The sequence below is a fragment of the Bubalus bubalis genome, chromosome 12 (assembly GCF_019923935.1).
Source record: "Bubalus bubalis isolate 160015118507 breed Murrah chromosome 12, NDDB_SH_1, whole genome shotgun sequence".
Classification (NCBI taxonomy): domain Eukaryota; kingdom Metazoa; phylum Chordata; class Mammalia; order Artiodactyla; family Bovidae; genus Bubalus; species Bubalus bubalis.
The window spans coordinates 28,393,180-28,409,268 of record NC_059168.1 but is presented as its reverse complement, the minus strand read 5'-3'; the positions used below and the strand labels follow the sequence as shown (position 1 = coordinate 28,409,268).

The following is a 16,089-nucleotide window of genomic DNA, read 5'->3' as shown; positions in this document are numbered from 1 at the left end:
CTGCAAATTTATTTGCTCTAGACTCACTTTGCCTTGTGTGCTCCGTATTTCCTGCTCTTAGAACTAACAGCCTACAAAACTCAAGGGACCCCACCTTAGGGATGCTGGCTCACTATTAGAGGGTGGGCTGAAATGAGCTTTGACCTGCAGAAGCTGCCTGAAAGTCTCTGACTCTGGTGTGCCTGAGTTCCCAGCAGCTTCCACGGGTTTCCACAGCAGCGTCAAACTATTTCCATTATCTATCTTGGCTACTACCTTGGCTCATCCCCCAGGGGGATTGGAAGCAGATTTAGCCACTAAAAATACAGGAGACCAGCTAGGACTGATGGCAAAGCTCCAATACTTTGGCCACCTGATGCGAAGAGCCAACTCACTGGAAAATATCCTGATGCTGGGAAAGACTGAGGGCAGGAGGAGAAAGCGGTGGCAGAGGATGAGATGGTTAAATAAAATCACTGACTCAGTGGACATGAGTTTGAGCAAACTCCAGGAGATACTGGAGGACAGAGGAGCCGGGTGCTCTGCTGCTGCAGTGCATGGGGCCACAAAGAGCTGGACACATCTTAGTGACTGAACGACAACAAAGCTAAATAAGTAATCGTGTTTTAGCACAAGTATATCTCATGAGGTGTGCCAACCCTATTTGGAAGATGCCTGAGAGGTGTGGGTGCCTCTGGGAACAAGTGGACACAGAGCTCTACAGAAGACCCAAACTGGGTCCTCAGTATCATGCCCCGAGGCCTCCCCAGCCAGTCACTTACAGGCCTTGGGCTAGGGCCCCACAGGCATTGCCTCATTGAACTCCCCTCAGCAGAGACTGTTACCATCACTCCTGTTTATGCGTGAAGAAACCGCAGCTCAGAAAAGTTAAGTGGTTTGCCCATGTCACACAGCTGTGACGCAGCCAAGTTGAGATCCAAACCCAGTTTCCTTTTACTCCAAAGTCTGGTGTTCTACTTCCTCTTGGCCACAGCATTTACTGTCTGCCCCACACCTGTGGGCGGAACCAGCGGCTCTGCAGCACCCCCTCCCCCAAATCATCTTCAAAAAGATCCCATAACCTTTCACCTCTCCACCTTCTCTAGACTCTCCAAGGTTCCCACCCATGTTCAACACTCTCCAAGTTTCCCGCTGACCAGTTGCTAACAATGTTCCCATCTGCTAACAATGTTGCTGGCCACTATGGAAAGGGGAGGAAGGCAGGGAGTGGCCCATGACTCTATGAGACTAACTTGAGCCTTCCCTGCCCTCCCTTTTTGGCTGCTCAGTTCAGTTTAGTTCAGTCACTCAGTCAGTCGTGTCTGACTCTTTGCGACCCCATGAATTGCAGCACGCCAGGCCTCCCTGTCCATCACCAACTCCCGGAGTTCACTCAGACTCACGTCCATCGAGTCGGTGATGCCATCCAGCCATCTCATCCTCTGTCGTCCCCTTCTCCTCCTGCCCCCAATCCCTCCCAGCATCAGAGTCTTTTCCAATGAGTCAACTCTTCGAATGAGGTGGCCAAAGTACTGGAGTTTTTCAGCTTTAGCATCATTCCTTCCAAAGAAATCCCAGGGCTGATCTCCTTCAGAATGGACTGGTTGCTCACCACCAGTCAAATGTCACCTTGTCTGTTCCCCTTGGACAATTTCCCTTTCTGCCCCAGGCAGACTTCTTCCTTCCCAGGCCTGAGGGCACATGGGACACCCCCTAGTGGCACTGATCACATTGCAATGTTACCCTTGGGTCACAGGTTTCTGAACCTCTGGACTTTAGGTGTCTTTTTTTTTTTTAATTAATCTTATAGAGAAATTTTTGGTTTGTCCAAAGAGACTCCAGACTTTTTATTTTCTAAATTGAATTTTAAGGAGAAGATTTAGGTTCCTACGAAAAGACTCCAGGCTTTCTTTTAAAACAGAGACTGTGTGATTCATCTGCCCCCAGCACCTAGCATGGCCTCTGGCTCATAGCCGGGGTTCAAATGCATGCTTGTTTGGTGATAAGTGAGGCAAGACACACTGGGAATGATTAAAAAAAATAACAACAAAGAGATGCATCTTTACACGCATCTTTGCTGTTGAAAATGAAGTCCGTGACAGTTTTCTGGGAATTCAAGAGTACTTTTTCATGGGCCCTCCTTGGTTGGTTTTCAAGTTTGCCCTGAAGCATCTTCTGTCCAAATAGCCTTTCGCTGGCAGCAGTTCTACCTTCGTCCAGAAGATGGCGGGCGAGGCCAGCAAGCGAGCTTCGCAATGCAGCTAGGCGCCAGGCCTAGGCAGGTGACCCTTTTTTAACAAAAGATGCGGGCACCTGAAGCCTATTTGCCAACCCCATAAATGCGCATGGGCGACAAGAACTTCGGGATAGGTTCTGGGGCTGATCCCCGTGAAAAGGAGCCTTTTTGAAAGGGTGTTTCAGGGGGAACATGGCAGCAAGTGGTTAAAGGGCAGGTCCTCTAAAACTCCCCCTATGAATGGGGAAAACACTGTGGAAAATGAACTTCCTATAAAGCAGGCACAGCCCTCCAAGTCTCCGTGACTCAGGACGACGTGCTTTTTTGCCTCTTGAAGCTTACTTGCTTTGGAAATGGTTTCCGGCTCCCTGGCCACCTCCGCAGCTGACCGGAAGCTTCTCTTGGGTCACAATTCCTCCTTCTCACAGGTCTGCACACTCCAATCAGGTAAGAGAAGAGCTTCTGACTTGAGCTAACTGGGAAGTGGGGACAACTGAACGAAATGGCAAAATGGGGAATTTCCAGCACAATGGGCATTTGCCAAATAGCTCTTTTGCAGGGCTGATGCGACCTACCCACATCTCCTCCTATGAGTGCACAGTGCTGGCGGAGGAAAGGCCAGCCGCCCCATGCGCCTGCCGGAGGAGCACAGGTGTGACCGTGGGAACCGTCTCCATCTTGCTAGGCCAGATACTAAGGCTGCAGCCACCCCCCTACCCCCCACCCCGCCACTTTCCTTCTGACCTAAATCTTCCCTGAGGCTGAGCTGGGCTCCCGGCCAGGGTGTCAGCTGTGGACAAAAGCGCCCTGTTTGGAAGGCTTGGCTACTGTGTTTTCCTATACAGCCCAACAAACTGTGTCCAACTCCCCCAAGTCAATGTGATAACGCAAAAAGATGCAAAAATGGCCGTGGCCTCCGGGCTGCCTTCCAGGAAACCAGAAACACTGCCCCCTCGTGTTTTTACCACAAGGCAATGGGCTTGTTTATAGGAAGAGGCCCCCTGCGCGGTCTCCGCCTCTGGCTGATCACGTGGCGGGTGCTGTGCTGGGTGCTTCCGCAAGCTGAGCTTGCCCTATTTTTTTCTGGCTGACTGGGGGAGCCGACCATTACTCACTGCTTCTCCCCCACCCTCCCCCTACCTCCTCCTTCTCCTTCCAGCTCCTCTGCCTCTGGCTTTGCAGGGGTCCCAGCAGAGGGCTGGAGTGGGCTGGAGACCAGGCGAGTTGTACTGCAACTACCCACTGCTGCGTGGACTTGGGGAGATGGCTCTTCCAGCTCTTCGCGTGCAGGCTCTGCTAACGTCAGTAATGACATATGCTCTGACTTGCCAGTTGTTTGCAGGCTGTGTTAGTATGGTTGGTGCACAGGACAAATCAGGTGTGCAGTCAGAATGGGCACCGCTCTCTGCAGACCTGGAAGGTGGAAGGAGGAGGGAAGGTGGAAAGGATGAGAGGGACTTAGTTCACATTATGGGGGAGGGAGTGCCAGGCTGGGGAAGTGGTGGGAACAATGGCACAATGACAGGAATCCATGGAACATTTCCTAGGAACAGTGGGGACGTCATTCTGGCTTAATCAAAAGCTCTGTGAATGTGTGTGTGTGTATACACACCCGTGCAAGTGTGCCCATAATAGGGACACGATTCTGGAAATTTGGTTGGCAGCCCAGTTATGGGGGGCCTTGAAGTTTCAGCTCATTACCTTGGGCAACATTGCAAGTTGATGAGCAAGGATCACATGCAAAGGAGTGTGAGGAAGAGAATGTGGCCATTTGTGTGAGGATTGGAGAGATCAACTGGAGGGACCCATTCTGGGGGCCCCTGTAAGTTCCAGGCTGGAGAGGATGGTGTGAGAGACCAGGATGGCACCCCAGGAGACATACATGAAAATCATCATGTAGGAAGGGTCAGCAGGACTTGACTGAGGTTAGGCCTCTGAGATGGGAGGCTGCTGGGACTGTGGAAGAAACCAGCGAGACTAGAGAAGAAAGCCTGGTGAGGGGAGAACAGTTCAACTTCAAAGGCACTCCACCCAAAGTGACTGATTGTGTTTGGCCAAATATAAGCCGTAACCGGTGAGAAGAAGCGTGAAAGCCCTCAACTTATGGGACTCCTCTAGCAGGCTCTCCTCACTCTTCTGGTCTCCTGGGCCTTTCAGAAAGTGCCTTCCACCCTGTGCCTACATCCTGACTTGGCTTCTAGCTACCAGTCAGCTGAAGAAATGGGAGGCAGATCTTGGCCTAAATGGAAAGATCCAGGCTGTACCTGGGCTTCGCTTCACTGGGGGCTGCTGTTCCTCTTCCTGCTGAACCAGATTCAGCTGTTTTTGCTGGATAAGTTGACAGCTGAACCTCATCTGGCAGGCTTTGTTTTGGGAATGGAGACCAGGAGTTCTGCCTAAGAAGCGGGGAGAGAAACAAAGGTGGTAGATTCTTTTCTGGAAGGGCAAAAGGTAGCTGGAGGCGTTTTATCCCTCAATTCAGAGTCATTCAGACAGCTGCTCCTATGATTGATGGAGATGTTTATTTGCCGCAGTTTTCTTGGAATCGCTGATCTCTAGTAAATGCTCAGTGGCCTGCAGGAGAACACTGCTAGCATTGTGAGGTGTGCGTTTTCATTCTAACGGAGTTGCAGATGCAGGCAAGACATGATTAAATATAGAACTGGCAGGAGCAGATAGGTGTAAGTGCCCACAAAAAGGAGTTGGGTGGGGGAGGGAGCACCTGGCTCTGTGGCTCACCAGCCCCTTCCTCCCTCTAGACTTCAGTTTTCTCACCTGTCAAGTTGAGGGTATTGGGCTGGAGGACCTCCAAGTTCCTTCTGTACCCGGAGATTCTACAGTTTATTTTGTGTCGTGGTCCTAGCCTGGACGTGGGTTCTGTGGGCAGTGGTGAAGAAAAACACCCAGACTTTGGCATCTGGAAAAGGCCACCTCAGAATTGGCTCTCGTGGGCCTCTCGAGAGCTTTTGAATCCGTCTTGGTCAGCTGAACAGAATTCTGGTCTTGTGTGGGCCAGTGTCGGTTTTCACATTGTCTGCAGTTTGGCTCCTATCACAAACTGGTTGTAAGAAGTAACTTTTATGAGAAATGAGCAAAGATTAATTTTCAGAAAATTTTGAAAGCAATTAAACCGTTTTCTTCAAAGGGAATTTTATGTGGACTTGAGATAGGACAGATAAAACTCTGGCTATTCTGGGAGAGGGGCCCGAGAGTCCCCGGGCTCCTCTGTGAACCTGCAGGCTCTGGAGCACAGTTTGAAAGTGACCAGCCTGAGAGTCAGACAGTCTAATGACAGCTATGTGGACAAGTGAGGTCCCTGATTCCATGTCCATGTCATACTTTTGATTTTAGCAAAGGCAACTTAAGGACCAGCACATGAATGCCTCCTCTGTGTCTGCTGTGAGGTTTCTGGTGAAGACACTGCATGCTGGTTCATGCAGTGTCCTCCACGGAATGCCCCCATGGGAGAAATTTCCCTCAGCAGTTTGTATGAGGAAAAACTTTCTTTTCCTAGGGACTAAAATGCCCTTTGGGTCTTTGTTTGAAAACAAACAACCAATGAGCAAACACTGTCTCTCCTGAGAGGAACTTTTCCATAATAAGATGTGTATCCCTTAATACGATGTGTGATTTCCTTTGTGCTGTGTGGTAGATGCCGCGTGTTGTCACTTGGTGTCCATCTCAAGCTCGTATGTGTCTTCCTGTGCCTCAGAGACTGTAAAATTAAAAACACCGTTTCCCAGGTTCCCCTGCTCCTAGGATTCTAGATTTACGTTTATTTCCACTGTTAGATGGTCTAATGTAGTATGTGGAGGCAGAAGTGAAGGGAGGTCATTTTCATGCTGCGCTGGCTCTTGCTGGTGACCCGGGTGATCCTGGGTGTGAGAGTTCCTGCACTCATGACCTCATGTCCGGTCACTAGCTCCATGGGTGTTGGTGGGCTGGCAGTGCCTCCCAGATTTTGAAACTGGAGTCATGGCAGTGTGCTCTTGATTTCAATGATTCTCTGTGTTGAGATTTGATTCTCTGCCATCCTGATTATGGCAGAGGTGGCAGCTCCCCTGATGGGCCGGTTCAGATCACTATTTCTGATGGCCTAGCCTAGAGCTCTCTTCTCACACTCTTTCCACGATCCATTCTGTAAGCACTGAATCCCCTATGTTACAACATGTTTCCTTAACAAGCAAGAGTGATTTCTGTTCCCTGTACTTGAACCCTGACTAAATGTTCCATGGTTGTCAGGATGCTTAAATCCAGGTTTTGTTGCTTCCTGTTGAAGATTGAAGGGTCTTTGAACCTCAGTTTTCACATCTGAAGCCCTATGGTAGTAATAATCTTTTTATTTGTGTTGTAATTGTTTCCATGTATCTCTCACCATTGACTCCTGCCTCCCTCCGTGACTAAGAGCTGTTTGAGGTTTTACAGCTTACCAAGCCCTTTCTCCTTTTATGTCTTGACTCTTATAACTACCATGGGAGGTCAAAGGGAGGGTTTATTATAATCATCAATGCAAGCCCACAAGGTAATTGGCATGGTGGAGTCATGCACATAATATGGCTGAAGAATGAGTGGAATCCTCTGGGTTGCTCAGAGGAATTGGACAAGGCTTTAGGAGGACACAGCACCTGAAATGTGAAGAACGTGATGTCTAAAGAAAGGCAGGGTGAGGGAAGAGCATGTGCACAGGCTTGGAAGCCTGCACAGGCGTGCATGTTCAGAGGAGGATGCAAGCGTGAGTTTAGGATGGTTTGAGTGGACAGTGGGAGGGCTATGATATGACAGGGACTGGGAGTCCTGCCTGCGGGAGTTTGTTTTCCCCTGTAGATGGCCAAGGGGCAGGAAGCAACCTGAATGATCATACTGAGGCTGGAAAGGGCTGGAGGGGCAAGTTTAGAAGCAGAAAGAGTGAGCAGCCTATGATGGCAGTTCAAGGAATAGGTGACCAGAGATGGTGCTGGGGGTGGGAACAAGGGTATTGGATGTGGAGGGCGAAAGGGACAGGGAGTGATCTAGGATGACTCCTGGGTCTCTGGTTTGGACACCTGGATGAGTGGTGCTCACTGAGAAAGGGAGCTTGGGAAAAGGAGCAGGTTTGGACTTACTGAGTCTCAGATTATCTGGTAACCAGATGCTTTACATGGGTCTGAAGCTGGAGAGAGGTCTGTCTGGAGGAGTAAGTTTTAGATCGTGTTCTAGTGGTGGTTGAAACCTCGAGTAGATGAGGTTTAGGGAGAATGTGAAGACTGGGGAGAAAGGAAGATTGAGGACCATCACTGCTTAAAGAAAGAGAAACTTGGAAACAGGAGTAGAGAAAGATATAGAAGGAAAATTAGAGGAGGAGAGAGAGGTTCGGGGAGATGAATGTGGGCACAGTGTTAGAATTACGGGGGTATCCACACAGGTGGAACTCGGAATGTTTCCTTTGGATCACTGGTGAACATGGTAATTCAGTTCAGTTTCAACAAATATATATTGAATACCTACTATGCTATTCCTAGAATGTGGGATTTTTCAGCAAATAATTCCATTCTAGTGAGGGGAGACAGCTAATAAAGAACGAACAAGTATTTTTAAAGCATGCTAGAAGGGTGTATAAGTGCTATAGATAAAAAAAATCAGACATATTAAGAGGAAAACCAGGAATGTTGGGTAGGGGTTGTGATTTTTAATCTGGTGGTTACATGTGAGCAAAGACTTGAAAGTGATGAGACCACATGAATATCTGGGCAAAAGCTTGTCAGGCAGAAAGCATAGCCAGTGACAGGGCCTCAGGGTGGAATCTGCCTGGAATAGCAAGGAAGCCAGCATGACTAGAGGTGAGTGAAGGAGAGAAAACAGTAGGAGATAACACCAAGGAGGTAAGGGGTGGAGTGGAAGCAACCCTTCTAGGGCTTGGCAGACCCTTGGAAGGACTTTGACTTTGGGTAGCAATGGAATGTTTTGAGGCAAGAAATGATATGGTATGCTGCTGCTGCTAAGTCCCTTCAGTCGTGTCCGACTCTGTGCAACCCCATAGACAGCAGCCCACCAGGCTCCCCCGTCCCTGGGATTCTCCAGGCAAAAACACTGGAGTGGGTTGCCATTTCCTTCTCCAATGCATGAAAGTGAAAAGTGAAAATGAAGTTGCTCAGTTGTGTCTGACTCTTCCCGACTCCATGGACTGCAGCCCACCAGGCTCCTCCACCCATGGGGTTTTCCAAGCAAGAGTACTGGAGTGGGGTGCCATTGTCTTCTCCGATGATATGGTATAGCTTATGCTATAAAAATACAGATTATTCTGGCTACTGCATTGAAGATCAGCTATAGGTGGGGGTGGGGAGCTGCAGGAAGACCTGCTATTGGAGTAATCCAGGCAAGAGGAGGTGATATCTTGAGTTAGGATGGTGGAGATAGTCAGAAGTGTCAAATTATGGATCTGTTTTGTTTTGTTTGTTTTTTTTCCCCTTTTTAGTCCCCTCAGACTAAACTTTTTATTTTGTGCTGGGATATATCCGATTTGGATCTGTTTTGAAGATACACACTACAGAATTCCTGGTGGATTGGGATGTAGGGTATGAGAGAAAGGAGAAGAGGAGTGTTCTGAGTTTCTTAGCTTGAGCAACTGGAAGGATGGCATTACCCTCAGCTGAGCTGGTGAGGATTGTGAGTGAAGAAGGTTTGGGTTCAGATATGAGAAGTCTGGTTTTGGACATGTTGAGTTTGAGCTGTCCCTGAGGTACCTGAGTGTAGATATTGACTAGATAATTTCAGGGGCATGGGAAGGGTGGACTCCAGATTGTCTGTATTGAGGAGTGGATTGGAAGTGAGAAAGTGGAGACTGTGCTATAAGCTTGGAAGGAAGGTATACTGTATGACTGCTTAGTGAATGTGAGAGGGAAGGGATCGATTGGGAGAATTTTTTTTTTTCAAAGGAGAAGCATGAGCTTGTTTACAGGAAGAAAAAACAAGGAATTCATAGGCTGACAAGTACAGAAGGGAAATTGTTCCTAATGGAGCCAAGGCCTTGAGGAAGTCGATGATAATGGATATATCTGAACATCCGGAATGTCTTGTTTTCTGAAGAAGGGCCATGTGAAAGGTAGACCTAGACAGTTTTCTAGGTAGTGGCAGTGGAGGGGCAAAAAGTTGAGAGATTTCAATTGATGTCTCTCTGAGATAAGAATTAGGGTCAACTAAAAGAGAAGGGAACTGAGGATGGAAGTTGAGGAAAAACACAAAGGTTAGAAACCTTGAGGGGAGTGGGAGAAGTTGAGTGGCTGCGAGCGGTGAGGGTGCAGCTGATGCTGGGAATTTGTGGAGCACAGTTCTTCATTGCAGTGAGCTCTTCTCTAGCAGTCCTGAAAGTAGTCATGGTAAAGAAGGCAGAGATTTAGGTTAACCCAGGTTTAGGAGTTTATGGGGTAGATGTGATAGAAAGACAAGCAGATGATAGCGCTGGAGCGAGAGAACAATGGAAGCGAAACTATGTAGAGAGGCAGGAAGTGAGGTCAGGAGCTGCTGACAGAAGTGGAGAGCCAGGTAGAGTTAGGAGCTCAGAGGTCAAGATGAGGTCAGAGAGTAGGTGTAGTGGGAGGACCTGAGTGAGAGCTAGAGAAATCAAAGATGTGAGAGTGGATTATTAAGGTTAAGACTGTAAGGATGAAGTGGTTTTGGGTGGTTGTAATATAGGAGGTGGGACCAAGGATGGGCAGCCCAATATGGAAAGGAGGTGAAGGTCCCTGGAGCTGAGAATGTGAAGGACCTGGAGACTGGGATGCTAGCTATTTGCGTGGATGCAAAATTCCCGAGATGATGCCAGGAATTAGGGTGAAAAGGAAATCAGTGGGTCTGGATGATCAACTCCTCGATCTCAGTTCAGTTCAGTCGCTCAGTCGTGTCCGACTCTTTGCGACCTCATGAATCGCAGCATGCCAGGCCTCCCTGTCCATCACCAACTCCCGGAGTTTACTCAAACTTATGTCCATTGAGTCAGTGATGCCATCCAGCCATCTCATCCTCTGTCGTCCCCTTTTCCTCCTGCCCCCAATCCCTCCAGCATCAGAGTCTTTTCCAGTGAGTCAACTCTTTGCATCAGGTGGCCAAAGTATTGGAGCTTCAGCATCAGTCCTTCCAAAGAACACCTAGGACTGATCTCCTTTAGAATGGACTGGTTGGATCTCCTTGCAGTCCAAGGAACTCTCAAGAGTTTTCTCCAACACCACAGTTCAAAAGCATCAATTCTTTGGCTCTCAGCTTTCTTCACAGTCCAACTCTCACATCCATACATGACCACCGGAAAAACCATAGCCTTGACTAGATGGACTTTTGTTGGCAAAGTAATGTCTCTGCTTTTGAATATGCTATCTGGGTTGGTCATAACTTTCCTTCCAAGGAGTAAGCATCTTTTAATTTCATGGCTGCAGTCACCATATGCAGTGATTTTGGAGCCCAGAAAAATAAAGTCTGACACTGTTTCCACTGTTGCCCCATCTAGTTCCCATGAAGTGATGGGACCGGATGCCATGCTCTTAGTTTTCTGAATGTTGAGCTTTAAGCCAACTTTTTCACTCTCCTCTTTCACTTTCATCAAGAGGCTTTTTAGTTCCTCTTCCTTTTCTGCCATAAGGGTGGTGTCATCTGCATATCTGAGGTTATTGATATTTCTCCCGGCAATCTTGATTCCAGCTTGTGCTTCTTCCAGCCCAGCGTTTCTCATGATGTACTCTGCATATAAGTTAAATAAGCAGAGTGACAATATACAGCCTTGATGTACTCCTTTTCCTATTTGGAACCAGTCTGTTGTTCCATGTCCAGTTCTAACTGTTGCTTCCTGACCTGCATATAGGTTTCTCAAGAGGCAGGTCAGGTGGTCTGGTATTCCCATCTCTTTCAGAATTTTCCACAGTTTATTGTGATCCACACAGTCAATCTAAGTTGGGGAGAATTCAGGCAGCTCCTAGAGAATCATGATAATAGGCAGTTGGGGACAATGAGATGGTTGGCTTAGCCGTGAAGAAGGGAGGAGATTTTTCCCAAAAGCTGAACAAGAATGGCCTGGTAAGTTCACTCCTCTTTCTGAGATTCCTCTGGATATTTTTTGCACCTCTATGATAGCCTGTACTTCATTTGGCTGCCTCCTACTGCTGACCTTTTTCAGTCTTCTTCTTTTTCAATAGTGTTAGACCCTTGAGGGAAGGTATGATGTATTCTCATATTGGAGGTACTTAATAGTACCTCCATTTAGAAATGGAAAATTGGCCAGATTGTGACTGGTGTTGTTTATGTTACTTGAAACAAATACAAAAATGCTTCATTTTCTGTCCATCAGTGTGTTTTCAACACAAAAACCCCATGCCCTAAACTCAAGGTCAGGATGGCTGGCCTCACATGGAAGATACAAGAGATATGAGATTCCCATATGTGTCACCTCCTGGGACCTTGTGTCTGGAAGTGTCTCTGAAACCCAAGTGTGCTCAGGCTCCTGGTGACCTGACAACTGATGGGGAAACACAAGGAACTGGAAAAGATGCCAAGCCCAGAAGTGGCTGCTGGAAACTGAAAACTCTACCAGAAGATCAGTTGTACAATGAACAGCAAACTACTCAAAGGAAAATATTTAATTTAAGGTGGGGCTTTATTTTCCTCATATCAGAATAATACGGACTTTGGATCAAAGCCTCTGGGACTAATGACAAAAAAATCAAATTAAGTGTAATTATATGCCACTCAAAGACTCCTGGGAAGCCATTCAAATATGCAAGTGTGCTGTGTGAAAGGTGGTGTTGGTTATTCCTGATTGAGAAAGGCAAGCTGAAGAGGAGGTGGGCTGAGTGGAGGTAATTTCATTTGATAAACTCAATTACCACTTCTCTGCGACTGTAATGGGTTCTGCTTAAACAATGGAAAAATGATTAGGTGTTTTACCCCTTTGATGATCCAAGTGAATAAAAGAAATAACTAAGTTTCTAGAACCTGGCAACTTTAAGGCAAGACCAGATCCTAAATTGTGAAAGATACTACAGATGCATTAAAAAGTATTGGACTGACCCATTTAGCTCCCTAGTGGTAGCACATGTTTGAATGCCGGGGGCAGAGGAGTTTGGTTGCCCCCTGAAGGCAGGTACCATGCTTAATACTCTTTAGTATCCTTTTATCCTTGGCACAGACAGTGGCCATAGTCAGTTTGGGGAATGTTCTGTTTTGCTGTTTTTCTGATGCAGTTGGCTACCTAGTTTTCTCCTTAGAATAGTTGTAAAAGGCAGTTTTATTTCCCACCATGATTCCATGTTAGCCCTTAGTGACTTAGGTTTCCATGTCTGCGGGGAAAAGCAAATTGAGTGACTCTGTTCAAGGGGGCAATAAAATGATGCATAATAATTTCATTTGATTAAATTAGCAAACAAAATCATAAGTTTTGCTAAAAACTAGTTATGAGTTGAGTTGGATTCGCCATATTCTTTTCATATCACTATGCATGCTAACAAATGTTTGGCCTCCTCAAGTTTTAGCTCCTGTCTTTGTCCTAACAACCTTTGGTCCCACATGCCCAGCAGTTTCCTGACTGTCCCACAGACACTTCAGATTCACTCCTTCTCTCCACCCAGTCTCCTGCTCCCCTCCCCAGATCCGCTGCCCAGCTCCTTGCAGTAGCCTCGCTTGTTGGTTCTTTCTCAAGCGCAGCGCACCTCTCCCAACTTTCCTTTAACTCTGTCCTCTCTTCTCCAACTCCAGGAATACAGCCGTAACTCAGGTATTTGTTACCCATCACTTGCATGGGGGCAGCCGTTTCTCAGCTGGTTTCCCAGACTGTCTTCCTGCTGGCCCATCCTCTGTATTGTTGCTGGAATACTCTTTGAAAGCAAAAGGCAAATAAAACCAAACCTAACGGGATCCTACTGCCCTTGGCGTGGTTCTGGAAGGCACAGTCGCTGTATTAAGAGGCCTGATTTGAACCCCAGCTGTACCACTTCCTGGCTGTGAACCTTAGTTGCCTCACTGGTAAAACTAGGACTAAAAATAATCCCTACTTCAGAGGGTTATGGTGACAGTTCAGTGAGCAGACCAGTAAAGAGCCGTGCCTGGTACAGAGTTAGTGTCCAATAAGGGCTAGTTATCTTTAGCCTTATGAAAACCCTTCAGTGTCTGCCCCCAGCTCACAGCAAGTTTTCACACTGTGCTTTAGGAGGGCTGGGGTTTGTGGTGTCTGTGAATTTTTTGTTATTCTGGAGGAAGGAGGGAGCATTAACACACAAAAGATTATTCAGGGTTTACTTTCATTTCAAAATTTACATTTACACTTTAGACCGAAAACACTAGTTTTCCACTGGGCTTTTAAGTTTAACCTGCAAATTTCATAATTAGTCTAACAGATATTTAGAATCGTGTTGAAGGGGGCCCATATAACATCCTCTAAAATATTCAAAATGCCTTTAAAATTCAAATTCTATTAAGTGCTGCAACTATCCAATTAATCAACACTATCTTTTAAGATATTTTGTAATTTTTAAAATATGTGAAATTAAACATACAAATAAGGTCATTTCCAATATTATTTTCAAAAAATTCCTGATATTCTTTATAGACCTAATGCATCTTAGAATTTTCAACTTAAAATCATTAGTCTAAAAGTAATACACATTATAAACTAGAATCAGAAGTCTAATTTGCTAGATACTGTAATACGTAAATCCTCTTAAACATTACATGGACTTGAATATATGGACTTAAACATTATATGGACTTAGACTAACACATATTTTTTCTCAATTTAACATTTTACCTTATGGATTTGATTTATTTATTTCTATACTTACTTAATTTTGGGTTTCCCTGGTAGCTCAGCTGGTCAAGAATCCACCTGCAATGCAGGGTACCCCAGTTCGATTCCTAGGTTGGGAAGTTTCCCTGGAGAAGGGATAGACTACCTACTCCAGTATTCTTGGGCTTGTATGTTACCTTAAAGAATCTATCTGAAATGCTGGAGACCCTGGTTCGATTCCTGGGTTGGGAAGTTCCCCTGGAGAAGGGATAGGCTACCCTATCCCTGTATTCTTGGGCTTCCCTGGTGGCTTAGATGGTAAAGAATCCACCTGCAATGTGGGAGACCTGGGTTCCATCCCTGGGTTGGGAAGGTCCCCTGGAGGAGGACATGGCAACCCACTCCAGTATTCTTGCCTGGAGAATTCCATGGGCAGAGGAGCCTGGTGGGCTATAGTCCATGGGATTGCAAAGAATTGGGTGCAACTAAACACAGCACATATTTAATTTTATTATTAATAAAATTTTTTTTGGCCATGCCGCTTGGCTTGTGGGAGCTTAGTTCCCTGGCCAGGATTCGAACCTATGATGGGACATGGGCACACATGGTGCTGCTGTGGTCATGGCAGCTGCTGGCCAGCTTTGGACCTTGAGAAATCCTGGTGACCAGAGCACCCTGGCAGCAAGGAGTCTGAGATGAGTGAAAGTCGATTCTTTCTTTCCCAGGCCATCTATTTGTGCACATTTGAACCATTTTCCACACTCAGATCAACCCAAGCCTTGAGATTCTGGGTCACCTGTATGGATCCAAATGTTACAAGGGAAATGATGTCATTTAATTCTCTTGCAGTTAGATCTTCTGGGCCCAGGCAGAGGACGTGTTTATTTTGGAAAGGGACAAACTTTCACCCACTTGAATTCCTTTGCCTCCAAAATTAGTGTTAGGGGATGACCACAGGCTTTCCATATTTCTTACCCTTTGTCTTGCCAAACAGATTGTAAATGCCCCCAGGGCCGCCTTTGACTTCTGTGTCCCTGGGAAAGTCCGCCTCCACAGGAGGTTCGGAGGAGCTCTCAGAAACCTCTAGGACTGAGAGACTGTTCTAGATCTTTTCTGACTTGTGTGACTTAGGAAGGTAATTTAACCTCTTGTATGTTTCCCATTCTTAAATGGGGGTTACACACATTAACTGCTTTCTAAGAGTACTATTATTATAAATTTGAAATGAGCTAGGATTTCAGTAAAACCATGCATTTATTTATTTTAAAAAATTATTGTTTTTTGGCTGTGCTGCACAGCTTGCAGGATCTTAATTCCCCAACTAGGGGTTGAATCTGTGCCCCATGCAGTGGAATTGCAGAGTCTTAACCACGGGACCACCAGGGAAGTCCCTATACTTAATTTTTAATCTCCTAGTGTTAGGGTTAGGTCACCTGGTGGCTCAAATGGTAACGTGTCTGTCTATCAATGTGGGAGACCTGGGTTGGAGACCTGGGTTGGATCCCTGGGTCGGGAAGATTCCCTGGAGAAGGAAATGGCAACCTACTCCAGTACTCTTGCCTAGAAAATCCCATGGACGGAGGAGCCTGGTGCAGGCTACTGTCCATGGGGTCACAAAGAATCAGACATGACTGAGCGACTTCACTTCAGTGTTAGGGTTGGGAAGATCCCTTGAAGGAGGGCATGGCAATCCACTCCAGTATGCTTGTCTGTAGAATCCCCATGGACAGAGGGGCCTGGTGGGCTACAGTCCCTGGGGTCGCAAACAGCTGGACATGACTGAGTGACTAAGGACACACAGTGTTAGAAAGGAACTTATCCAATTGTATTATTTGTATTGTTGTATTATTTTAATTTGAGTGACTCAGGGCTTCTGACACAAGTTTCTCATCAATCATAGAAAACCCTGGCCAGGCCACAGGGCTTGATTCTTGCCCGTGATCCTGGAACACAGTTCTGTTCCCTGACCTTCAACTGGGCACTGTAAGCCCATTCCTCTACATCTAATAGCAAGTTACACATTGCCTAATTTTTGTGACAGTTTATTACTTTGCCAAGGTTACAACAAACTCTGCCACTCATTCTGTTAAAGTTTGCATTTTTAGACTTACTTGACATGTTTGAATGAATTTTGCTC

General features: G+C 46.5%; 1 long non-coding RNA gene across 1 annotated transcript in view; it reads left to right on the top strand.

Moving 5' to 3' along the window:
- Nucleotides 1-2,329: 2,329 nt before the first annotated feature.
- Nucleotides 2,330-16,089, top strand: part of LOC123328460 — a 93,811-nt gene continuing 80,051 nt past the window's right edge. The window contains exon 1 of the long non-coding RNA XR_006543291.2: nucleotides 2,330-2,662. This is a non-coding gene — a long non-coding RNA (uncharacterized LOC123328460). The remainder of the gene's footprint in view (nucleotides 2,663-16,089) is intronic.